The sequence below is a fragment of the Falco cherrug genome, chromosome 13, assembly GCF_023634085.1.
Source record: "Falco cherrug isolate bFalChe1 chromosome 13, bFalChe1.pri, whole genome shotgun sequence".
Taxonomy (NCBI): domain Eukaryota; kingdom Metazoa; phylum Chordata; class Aves; order Falconiformes; family Falconidae; genus Falco; species Falco cherrug.
The window spans coordinates 5595706-5608621 of record NC_073709.1 but is presented as its reverse complement, the minus strand read 5'-3'; the positions used below and the strand labels follow the sequence as shown (position 1 = coordinate 5608621).

The 12916-nt window shown below is 41.9% G+C and overlaps 1 long non-coding RNA gene across 12 annotated transcripts in view; it reads left to right on the top strand.

Moving 5' to 3' along the window:
* LOC129737253 (uncharacterized) overlaps window positions 1–12916 on the top strand; it is a 229998-nt gene that overhangs the window by 204133 nt on the left and 12949 nt on the right. For 6 of the 12 annotated variants that reach the window (XR_008734922.1, XR_008734921.1, XR_008734915.1 and 3 more), the window contains 4 exons: window positions 8–60; window positions 742–870; window positions 2091–2187; window positions 2812–12797. This is a non-coding gene — a long non-coding RNA (uncharacterized LOC129737253). Of the gene's footprint in view, window positions 1–7; window positions 61–741; window positions 871–2090; window positions 2188–2724; window positions 12798–12916 lie in introns of those variants that run through there. The other 6 variants (XR_008734919.1, XR_008734920.1, XR_008734923.1 and 3 more) reach the window with 6 other exon arrangements.

Sequence of the window (12916 nt, the reverse complement as noted above, 5' to 3'; positions counted from 1 at the left end):
TTCACAGGGTGAGGCAGCGTTTCCAGAAGAAAAACCGCACTGGAGAGGCACACTTACAAAGTAAGTTTGTGGTAAATTGATTTCCTCTGTGTTTTTATAAAATCGGATATATCGTATGAACAGTAGGAAAATATCCTCTTTTATCATACACTCCCAGCTTCCAACCTGCTGAGGACTTTCCGCAAACTCTTTAGGAATTTACCTCTTTTTGTTAAATTGGGTTGGATCTCATTAATAAAAGAATGGTATAATGGAAAGGAGTTTCTAAAATTATACTGTAACCTAGAATTGCAGGATTCAGCTTTCTCTGCCTGAAGAAAAAAATTCTGAAGCATTAAACTTACTTTATCAAGCATTGCACCTGACATGCTCTCATAAATTTTACATACATTTTAACTTATTTTAATATTATGCAGGCTTGGTTTAAAATATTCCCATGAAGTAACTAAAACGAAGCTGCTCAGCCATAAATTAGAGCTAAAAAAACAATTGTTCCCTGCCCGCCCCATCAATATTTCTTTACTTAAAATCATGTGTTGTATGTAAGTTAAATTTTCCCTTGCTGAGATACTTTGTATAGCTTAACAGGACTACCGCAGAACCAGTGAGCCATATTTCTGTAGGGTTAAATGCACTCTGCTTTATTGGAGGTATGGTGTCTAGAAGCAGACATTAGTAACCCTTTGCACGCCACGCTTCAGCAAGGCTCGTAATTAGACATGCAGTCATATATTTTTGCAGGAGCAGCCCTACAGCAGCCCTACTCATTGGCTGGGCAGACGAAGGGCCGGCCGGAGGCTTTGTGGCGAGGCCTCTCGCAGCGCAGCACACCCCAAGGACGCCCCTTCGGCCAGCATCCTCAGCCAGCAGGTACGACATCATTGACAACTAATCACAAAGCTCCATTTGTGTCCCAATTTCTTAAGCTAGTTCAAAGTCAGAGCTAAATTACACAAACATTTGCCTATCTAGACATAACAGGACTGTTATGAAATACTGTCAGCTTGTTGCCATTTAGCCTGAACACACACTGTATGTGTCTGTCAGGCCATACTTGGGCAGCGCTGCAGCATGCAACGTGTCCCAGACACTGGAGTGATTATGTCTGAATACTCCTTATCTGATGTAAAAGCCGACAATGCTACACATCTGTGCTTGCGAGGCTCCGCTGTTGCACTGCGACGCCAGTATTTATTTTGCTTCTGCAAGTTAGTTTTCCTTGAGAAGCAGCAGGGGCCTTCTTCAATGAACTGAAAAATGTGTATTGTATGAAGGTCTGTGGAGGGTTTGTACTGTAGTTCAGTGGGCAAATGTGAACCCAGGGGATGACATTTCATTTAAACATTTGGTTTACATCTTTACATGCCAAAAATATTAACGTCTTGACTTTAGCAAACTGAATTCAGCACTTCCCCTCCCCCTTAAATGAAGTAATTATAACCAAAACATTCTGTGGATATTTATTCTTCCTTCTCAAAGGTGGGGTTTCACACAAGAACATTTGGTTTCAGGGCTGAATTGTCAGTAGCTGCTCACTTGACACTTTCCCGTTAGTTTGTATTGGAAACCACCAGTAGTTTCTTTTCTTGTGTTTATTGTATTACGCTCAGAGCTTTGATCAAGACATCTTGGATAACGGTAAGGTCTAGCTTACCGCCTATTTGCTATTTTGAAAAAAAAGTGAAGAATATGGCTTCTGTCAGAGGATTTGTGAAGACAGTTAATGTAATTGAGAAGCAGAAGGGCATTTACGGAAGTGCATCTGAATGTCCTCTTCACATGTAATTGCATCAGGAATTCTACATTAACATGCAAGTCCTGTCCAAAGGAAAAAAAAAGGGAAAAAAAAGCTTATTTTTAGGTAGAAGCCCTCAGTGGGCAGTAAATTACCCATAATATCCCCCAAACTAGCAATTAGCCCTGTTTGCTGACTACCTGAATTGTTTCACAGTAGTTCAGCACAGTCTTACCAGTTATCACCATACTTATCATCAGAGATTCAGTGTACAACTCCCGCAGCTTCACATACTGTATGCCTAAGGTCAGTCATAATAACAAATACATTTTATTTGCTTCTTTTGGTCCTTCAGAACTGTTTTCTCAGGCTTCAATATGTGCGGAGAGCTGATGCTGCCATGCTGCTTAAATGGCAAGATTTTGAAAACAGAAAGCAAATCAGAAGCACAGGTATACTGTGGTATTAGCTAAGATGCGCGTTTTGTATTTATTCCCATATTAGCCGATAGTCCTAAGCATCTGCTCTGAGAGGTTGAGCTTTCTACCAATTTATAGGGTTTTCTCTTCAGAAGGTCTGACACTGGAAGACATTTTTCAACACAGGCTGTAACTGAGGAATGTAAAACTGGAAAATATGGAAACAAAAACCCATGGAAATTTTTTCCTGAAGGCTGCTGAGCAGTCCTCATATCCCTAAATATGAACGCTTCGCCAAAATAGTAACTCAGCTTTGAAAACAATAGCTCTATTGCCTGCTGTAGGCCTGCTCATGGGCCTACACATGCACACAAATACAAGCACACACATCCTAGCAGCAACATCTTCACTGAACATGCCTTGGTTTTAAAGAATACTGAGTGAAAATGAGACTAATTAAGCATTTGAAATAGAATACGGAAATATTTGGACCCTGAGCATCAAGGGTTTATTTTTAAGCACTGTGCACTCCTTTCTGAGTAATGCTTTAATTTACACGTTATTTCTTAGGAAAAATCCAACTGAATTAATATACACCCTACTGCCACTATTTACATCCCATTTTCAATGTTGGGTCTGCATCACATTATACTGTAGGACCTGTATTCCTACCTCGGATCTGACGGACTAGGTCTGAGTCGTCAGGTAATGAAGAAGATGGAACAGGAATTCATGCTGAAGAGGAATATTTGAAGACTGCTGTTCATTTGCAAAGACACTCTGAGAAGCAGAAAATGGAAAGATTGCCTTTGCCTGGCTCTAGCCAAAATGCTTCAGCTTCTTGTTTCAAGATCAGGAACATCAGCTCGGTGAATAGATGAAGTGCCTACTCCGCATATCCAGGAGAAGCTTTCAGAAGAGAAACCATCCGGTAAAGGGTAAGCTATTACTCTGATGGTTTTTTCACTTTTGTAGGGACAAATTAAGGTAAAGCACTCTGCATGGCTATGGGCTGGTGGAAGGACACAGCCCTGAGCTGCCCTGCCATTTTATACCGAGTCATGCTGCTGCGAAACAAAGGCAAGTGACACAGAGAAGACTGTAGGTAAAAGACTGATTTCCTTCTCAGGGTTTAAGCCAGGACACTGAGACGAGTCTTATGTCCAACTTTACTACTCTAAGATTCGCTCAAAACGGCCCCAAACCTCTACTATTTCAGCAGCAGATCCTCAGGTGAGGAGTCCATTGGCAATAAGCTCCCAGTTAACGGCTTAGCGGGGCAGTGACCACAGTGAGCCATGAGCTGTTTGGCCACCTTCACAAGACACTCAAGGGGAAAAAGGGAAGACTTGATGGGGACAGTGCCAGCAGACTAGCTCTTCAAAAGAACAACTTTTTTCCTGGGTGGGGGGAGGAGGGGGAAGTCTCTGGGTTGAACATTTGACTAAGAAAAATACAAATAAGCTGATCATAAATTAACAGTCATCCCCGTTGTGAGCATGACCCTGCATACCTGGCCAAGGCAGGCAAAAGCAGATTGATTAAACAACAAAGTTCACCTTGTTTTCTGAGTTGAAAGCTCATGCTGTTTCTTGGCAGAACAGGCATGTCAGGGCTGTAATAACCACTTGCTACCTTGCTTCAATCAGCGTTAAAACCAGCACAATATTAACATCTTGGGGAAAATCCATCTGGAAACTGCTTTCTGGGGGGGAAAAAAATGAAAGGCTGGTAACGGAATACCACACCCAGTGTTCATTTATTTATCGATTTCGTAGTAACTTTAAGGAACCTCAAATTTCTCCCTCCTGTCACCTGAAAATTTTGTATTTCAAACATTTTCTGTTAAAATGCAGAGCTGGCTAGTTGTTCAGAAAGAAGTGGCAAAGAAGAGCAGTTCTTCAGCTGAAGGTAAATTGCATGGTCTGGCAGAGGCAGAGGTTTGCATTTGCTGTTTGGTTTTACTCTGGAGGAGGCTTTTGTGCACACACCTCACCATGAATCCACGTGGCCGGTACCTTACCTGGGACGAAGCCAACCCATCGCTCCAGTAACAAGCGAGTGGTCAGAGCATCCCCAAACTGTGATCCAGAGCAACCACACACTCTTAGATGTGGGAAAGCTGTTGTGTTTACACCTTGGGGGTTTGAGGTTGGAACACAAAGAGCTGAACATTAAAAAGACTGTGAAAAAAATAGTTAGTTTTTGCTGGCATGGTAATATAAAATTGACTTTTTCTTCTTCCTCTTGATGTCCTGATATAGAGGACATTATTTTGCTGCACCTCTTCCTGTTGAATCAACTAACGTGATCGCTTCAGGATTCAGAGGACGCTTGTGCATGGCATGAAAAATTTTATGTAAGTCCTGTTGTGGGAACATTAATGCAAAGCTAACTGGGTAAATGAGCCAAAGAAAGCCTTCTGTTTATAGTTTGTGCTGATCTTTCTTTCCCTTTTTTTTTTTTCCTTTTTTTTTTTTTTTTTCTCCCCTGAAGCACTGTACTCTAGCATTGATAAAGCTTGAGGACTATACATATGATGTACAGCACACATGTCCTAAAATCCATCTCCTCTATGTGACTGCTATCTTGTACAGTTGGTTCAGCTTGGAAGCTCGCTGTGCATGTTTTGGAGACTTTTAGCATCTCCAAAGTATTTTTGGAAAGCAAGCAAATGAATCAGGGTCTGGACACTGCATTTTTAAATTGGCAAAATATTTATCACTTAATCTGAAAAACACTTTGTTTCATAGAGCTGGACTATGAAGAAGGCATTTGGCTCTGGATTAATTTTAGATTAAGTTTTAGGACCAGGGTGGGCTGTGGGTTTGTGTTCAATGATACTTAAGTGTAATGCCCTGGCTTTCCTACATCCTGGCCTGTAACTGCGTGGGATGGTGCTCTGCCAAATTTCTGTCACCTTGGGCTTCGTTAGCATGAGAAAACAGACCCTTTTTGGCTTTGTGTCTCACTGAAAAACAAACCATTGGGGCTGGTTTGCCAGTCATCTCTTTTGGCCAGTTATGTATAGCTGCCTCCTACACTCAACTTTAAAGGGATTTGGACAGGATTTATTTAGGTTCAGTTTTTCATTACAGCTCTTAAGCAGGTACCAGAGTGAAGGTTCCTGTTTGCAGTGGTGAACATTTACTCAGGTAACTACTCCTAAAGGTCTCAAGAGCATTGGCTAAGTGCTCAGCAGAATGAGTAGATATTTTATAATTAAGTCCTTAATTGAGAATTCTATATTTAAAAAAATATAAAATTCTGCAACAGCTTCCACATGAAATATTACCTGTGCATTTAAGGGGGCTAGGGGGCTGCATTCACTTTCTCCAGCTATGCTAATAGCTATTTCAATAGATGGAGATGTAGTAAGTACAATGCTCCATATGGTGAGTGAACCAGAACACTTAAAAACATTTGCAGAAAGGAACTCGGAACGAGTAACACAGATAAGTAACTGGTATTTTTTCTTAAATGAAGAAACTTTCATAAGACACATTCATTCTGTTGTGGAACAGAAATAGTGGCACGTAACCAGCATGTGTGTGCAGCATGCCTTTTGTCTTCAGCACAAATACTATGATGTTGTTTTTCTGCCTCTGAACCAGCTATGTGGGGAGGAAGAAACTATCCTTCCTCCACAAATGATTTTGGGAATAATTATGTCTAATGGGAAAAAAAGGGAAAAAATATCACAGTCTGTTCATGGACAGTGTGAACAGAAAGGAGTTGAGACATTTGTGGAGGTACTAATTCATTATAAATTACTCCCATTTTTTGGGTAGCAACAGTCATTGAACACAAATACAATTCTATTAAGGGCAGTAAGAGTCCTGACCAGATAGAAAAAGAGTAAGGCAGTCAGACTTCTGGAAAGACAACTAGACGGGGTACAGCTCGTGCTGTGATCTCTTCAGCACTGGTGAAAAGAGCACTGTAAATGTTTATTTACTTTAGTACTCATTGGCTTCTTAAATGAAAGAACTGATACTATTTAAAAGCTCTGACTGTGTCACACTGTTCCCCTCCTCTCTGCAAACTGCTGAAGCTGAACACCTGTCCCAAGTTTTCTGCATTATTGGCAAACGCACGGGAGGCGGGTCAGCGCTGCAGCCAGCCAGAGCGGGGCAGAAAGAACTGGCATCATATAATGGGGGAGGAGTGGGAAACCCTCTGCTGGGTGGGGACCCAGTGCAATGCCCGCAGAAATCGGTACAAGCCCATTCTTTGAGTGCCATGATTATGGACAGGGTTTTAGAATGGCTTCATCTGATAAGGCTAAAAGTACCTGCAGGTTTTTTTCCAGGCCACACACCAATTAATGCATGTATTTTTTAAATTTCTGAATGGCATGTCAGTGAAAATCCATGTTAGTATGATTGAGTTCAGTGGAGTAACGCTAGGAGAAAAATCGGTTGAGCCAAGATCAGAGGCCAAGTGCATTTAAAATTTGAGGCTCCATGAAGGACTTCTAGAATCACCCTACTTTTATACACCCAAACAAGCTTACTGCTTCGGCTAGAATGAGGTTTTCATCTCCTTTGGAATTCTGGGGTAAACTGTCCTTGTACAATTTTTTTTCAGGGTCAAGTTTTAGGCAATATTTTGTGCTGCAATAACCACACCATGACAGACAACCTTTTCATCAGATAAGGAAAAAATTTTCTTCTTCAGGTCAGTAAGAGAAAGGAACATGACAAAGCTACAAATATAGAATCTAGAGGTGGAAATCTTCTGCGTTAAGTGCAGTTATTGGTCTTGTTTAAATTTTTACCCAAACATTTCAGATGTTTAGACAGAGAAGCAAATAGATACTTGAGGGAATCTCAGCAATGAAAGCAGCTTCTCTTTGTTAAATGATTCTCTCTGATAATTGCTGTGGAAATTTTCAGAAAATTATTTTTAAAATATATAACTGATAGAGGGAATTGAATTGGGTAAACTGGTTACATGTGCAACCTCTGATTTGGAACAGAAGCAGCTGAAAACTGAGGGGAAAGGCTGTCCGATCACGTTTCCATTTGCCAGGTAAGGGCCAAAGAAACTCAGCAGGGCTAAATAAAGATTTTCAGATAATAATTTGAACATCTTAATCTGTGATACTAAAAGAAAAACCCAGTCACCAAGCAACTGAAGTTAGACATTTAAATTATGCAACTGATTTCCAGAGGTGTGTGAATACACGACAGTGCCCAATAAAGTCGGGGAGAGCTGAGGAGGGCTCAGAGCACTGGGGTGGGGGTTGCAAAAGGGAAACAAAGCCCCACATGATTGTCTCAGATGCGTAAAGCTAAGTTTAATCACTTAAGTAGTGATATTTTTAGATCCTATCTATCTCCAAAGGTGCCTTGGACAATCTTTGCTGCGAGGGTGGTGGTTCTGAGATCTACATGCACATGACAGTTGGGTGAAAAAATTTCAATGGCTGTCAGAAACTGCAGTCTGGATATTTTGTTCTTAAAATTTGAACCCACACTTTGAAATTGTAAGGATTTTGTGTTGCCAAAGGTTACCATTGGCTGGAAAGAGTTTTGAACTGTTTGCATGAAGTGGCAAGTCTCTGGAGGCTCATCCAGCACTGGGTTAGATGAAGTCGTGGCCAGGGCACCGCAGCCAGAAGGATGGTCCTGATAAGGTAAGAAAGGAACAAATGTGAAATGGGGAGAGGGGGGAGAGACTGGTGATTCATTGTTAATCCTAAGAGTTTGCTTACTCACCTTGCCAGAAAAAAAAAACAGAGTAGAAGGAGCACAAAATTTAATCCAAAAAATTATTAAAAAATAACCTCCTAATTAAAACAAACTAATTAAAATTAACACAGTGGTTCTTTTTTTCAGGCCAAGAAACAAAATCACTTAAAGGTATTTTTTTCTGAGTGTCACTTTGGAAAAATGTGTTCTTGGGGGCAGAGAAGAATGTCTCTCCATTATGGAAGGTTCCCCGTGGCTTTCACTTGGGCATCCACAGTGCTGGGGTCTGCTGCAAGGCTGGGGTCCGGGGGTGTCAGCGATCCTCAGTGAGCTCAGAAGCAGCTTTGCAAAGAGCTGCATTGCTGCACAGTGGTCACTGGCTACAAGTACCGTGCCAGATGACCTTCCAGGCTGGCCAGTTACAGTGAAAAAATGGCACTACCGCAATTTTAAGATGACAGTGCTATAGCAAACCAGTCATCACATGCTTGAGTTAGTAGCACAAGCAGCAGATTTAGAGTATTATGAAAATATATGCATTCTGAAATGCTGTGAATTATACCAAATAATTCTGAATATCCCTTTTGCTATACTAATGAATCAAAGCAGAGCTTACCACATTATCTGTAATCACCATGGAGAAAATGGATCTCAGTGTACATAGCTCCTGTATAAATAGTACGTCCCCAGCACATTCTTTAAGTAAGTAGCGTCTTGATTGCATAATAATAATAATAATAAAGAGAGCGGTGTCCAGCTTGCACACAGGCCAATTAAAGTATCAAGTGCATGAGGCTAAAGCACTCCTGACTGGGGAAAAGTCAGGAGGCAGGTGTCCAGCTTACCAGTGCGCTCACCTCTGTGACTTTGCCTCCCGACAGCCCTTCTGACAGCAAACCATGGAGTCTGGAGACCTTTTTCCCTGAATCCTTGACAGAAACAGGTCACGGGGACAGCAGAGTCTCCACCACTTTACAGTCTCCTGGCAGAAACCAAGGATGTCGTGACTGCAGCACTGAGGCACAACTTTGCCGTTTGGGTGAAGCCTCAGCACTCGAGTAATTATTGTGCCTTGCAGCTTTGCTGGGCTGGATTTTCACTAGCTGGAGGGACCAGACCTGACCTCCACTGCATGCCACAGGTATGCTTGAGAATTCACGGAAAGCGGTGAGCTGGTGGAATGTAGTTTACAGGGTGGCTGGATCATATGTTTATGGCCTGAAATAGGAGATCCCAACCCAGACCACTTTGTTGGTTTCCAATGGTGAGAGGCAGAATATGAAGATCATATAATTCATGCTGGGGAGTGGACCTGAGAAGAGAATGTGGGCAAAACCTGGGACAACCCACAGACTCAATAGTTGTCTTGCCATTAATGATGGCTAACGACCTAATACCAGTACTAAACACCTTCAGATTTAATACATTCCACATTCAGCCTGTAGAAACTCCCTTCACAGAGATGGCCCAGAAAAGCTAAATGATTTAGATACTAGGATGCTAGAATTATACCTTGCTAACATCACTGGCATAAAAGCAGCAGAGGAGTAGGTGCCCTAGATCCCTGGAGATAGTCATTTGCCACCCAAAAGGAACGTCTAGCAGTTCCCAAAATTCATAAAATATTTTTGTACCCTCTGCTCAAGAGAAATGGGTGGTCAAGACTGTACCAGTATGGCTGGAAGGACTCTTCCACTTGAGCATTGCTGCGGCAGAGCTGGCCAGGTGGCTGGAAACACACCACCTGTGCTGTGATTGCATGGGCACATGCCAGCCTAGACACACGCATACTAATGCACTGCTCAGGCAGCCTTTTTGGGAGGATAATTGTATGCCCTGCCCTGAGCATCATCGGGAATGGGCCACTTCAGGGAATGAATCTGCTCTTCAAGATACAGCCACTTATTCTCTTCTCAGCACTGCAGAAGGGCAAATGTCCCTGGTTCAAGCCTTGGAAATAATGAGGTAAAATGGACTCAACACCATTAAAACCTCCCCAAAGACAGGACTAGATATTAGAATATCTGATGGGAAAAAAACAACGGACAAACACAGCTTGCCTTGGCAGGACCCCTCTCAAAGAGATGTGGTAAAAGCTCCCTGGTCACGGAAGGAGAGCTGGGAATTAAACGTGAAGTAGTCCACAGGGATTCTAGAAAAAAAAAAAAAGCCAAAACACAGCTAAAGACACTGACCACACTGAAAAAAAGGGGGCCCTGCAGGCGGTTTGCCACACTGCAGTCAGAGACTAGGGTTTTCCTTCTCCCAACAGAAACAAGCAAATGGTAGGACAATGTGCTGTTATCCCCATTAAAAAGGGGAAAGAAACTGGCAGGCATACACTTGGAGTAAGTATGGACTGTCTTAAGCTCCAACTCAACCTGCTTTCAGCTGAAAGGAGCTCACTTTTAGTATATATTAACTTGCTGTACTAATGCCAGTTGTGGCTATCAGCCTCACAGCTTGACCACACGCCACAGAAATAGCCAGGCTCAGGGCCGTTTTGTCTCCAAATACTTTCTAAATTTGGCTGCTTAAAATAGGATTTATGTATATTTAAGCATCTAACAAAACACCCCGTTCTAAACATCAGGGTTCATCAGTGGCCTCATTCATGTGCTTGAAATAAAGCACGTGCTGAGGGCCGCTGCTGAATGAAGGTCCGCATTACGGGGTTTCCAGAAACACGGAGCGCCCAGGTGCCGCTGGGTAAACAGACGGCTCTTTATTTTGGAAGCCTATAGAACCGGTGCCCAACTTTAGATAATCAGAATTTTATCCTCTACAAAAAGACCGTGCAAAACACAAGTTACCACCGTGAAACCAAGAGCTGCTTTTTATATGTTACCCTAACTTTACTGAATCTAAACTCAAAAATTTCTCAGTACCTTTGCCATTACTTTATAAAAAAATCTTGTGACCCTTTTATAAGAAAAAGTACAGGGGGTGTAGCTCCCATGCCCTGGACACACTTACATTTAGCTTGGTTCACTTCCAAAGGCCATGATCCAACAAGATATTCAAACACCTGTATAACTTTTAAGTACTTCACTGAACTTTGGCAAAAGTAGGGAAAAATAAATTCTGTTAAAACACCGCTTTATTTCTTTCAAATCTGATTTTTTGAGAATCTTGAATGCAGTGTATCACGTAAAATATTTCCTTCCTCATGCAGAATATTTTAATATTAAGCCAGATATTTTTATATTTCCACAAATTAAATGCACCATGGCTGAAGGTTTGACAGAAGCTTTAATTTGCACATAAAAAGGTAGAATGATTTCAGTTTTGACAGCACAAGCTTTTGATTTGTTAATAAAGGCAATTCTTTCTCAGTTGTGAACATATTCCCCAAATAAGACAATGCAGTTTGTAACAGAAAAAAAACATCTTCCTGGCATGGAGAATAAACTTTTGATCCAAAGTTATTAAAGACATTCAGATTTTATAAAAACAAAAGAATGAAACTTTCACATGCAAGCTTTAGTACTAACAGAACAAGAATCAGAGGAAGATTCACGTTCCTGCCACATTCTCTATACCTATTGTTACTAATGTAACCTACCGTCAATATACTTGGGTGAAGTTCATTGCTTGGAAGTACCTGCAAAAAGTTGAAGTCATTTTGGGGGCTGAGGGCGAGGAAGCTGTGTGTCTGGGAATGGGTTTGGGGAAAATCAACACAGATCTGCCTTGCAATGTCCTAATCAAACTGAAACGTAAGAACACTAAGATTTCAGACCCTCATGATGAAACAGAATTTGTAAACCAAGATATAACCAAGGGAACTGGAGGCTAAGCTTTCAGACTGACCTCCTCTGTGCCCATGTCAGAGTCCTCCTTTACTCCTGAGAGACTGCAGAGGAGGTGAGAGCGTGGAGCTCTGAAGCAGTTTGAGCAGAGCCAGCTCAAGCATGGAAAAAACCCATAACGTTTGGATTTCTGATCTCAGATCAAACAAATTATTTGAAACCTTTCCCCATGTGACAGCCAAAACCTGCAGCATGGAAGCAAAGCTGGAAGAACCCAGGGTCCATTTCGGTATATAAGAGGGTAAAGCAGTGCCTGCCCACGGGCCTGCCAAGTGCTCAGCTTTTTCACAGGCTCAGCAAGTGCTTTGCCCTGGTATCAGAAGCTGACTAAAGCTGCTCAACAAGGTGAGCGATGTGTCCAAACAGTTTGAAATACAAACCAGCCAGTGTTGTTATTACAGGCCCACCACTTTTAACTCTGAGAGTAGAGACTAATCCTGACCACCAGTACGTGGGCTCCTGGATATCACTTGTGTGGGCATGGGCGAAGCAGCGAGCAAACTGCGCAAATAATGCCTGACGTAAGATGTAACGCACCTCCCACACATTGCTAGAAAACTCTTCCTGGACATCTGCAGCCATGGCACGGAGCTGTTGACTGTCTGTGTCACTGGAGAGAGCGGTTACTTACAGATGATTGGCAGCAGCATATCCTGCTATAATGCTAACTAAGCCTGTGACACAGCCTGCTATCAATATTTTACTCTATTGCATGTGGCATTTTGCAGTGACACCAGATACAGTGCTCTGAGGCTTACTGCTTCACAGTCCTTCCATTTAATAGCAAAGTCTCTTGATGTTTGTAAACTTCTAAGCTTTTGCTGGAGGAAGTCAAGCAGTTCATTACTAAAAGACATTTTTGTTTTCCAAATAGTATCCCCTCATGCTTTTCTTTGCTTGCATCTCACCACAGTTGCCTCCTAATCCAGTGTTGGTGAAACAAGGCTGAAGGTATTTTGGTCATGTTTTCACACTTCTGTTGTACAGTTGCCTCCTTCCACTTTCCTTCTGACTACACTCTGCTTCACAAATGCAGCCATCTGGCACAACATCTCATTTTTTTGTATTGACACCTGAGTAATCACAGCCCTTTTTTCCTCTCTCTCTCTCTTTTTTTTTTTTTTTTTTTTTTTTTTTAAAATAAAGATAGCGTTTCCAGCTCCAGTGCATAGGCTTATAATAGGCAAGCCACATGCCATTAAAGAAAAGCAGCAGAAGTGAGAGGTCACTGGTATTAATGCTAGAAAACATTCA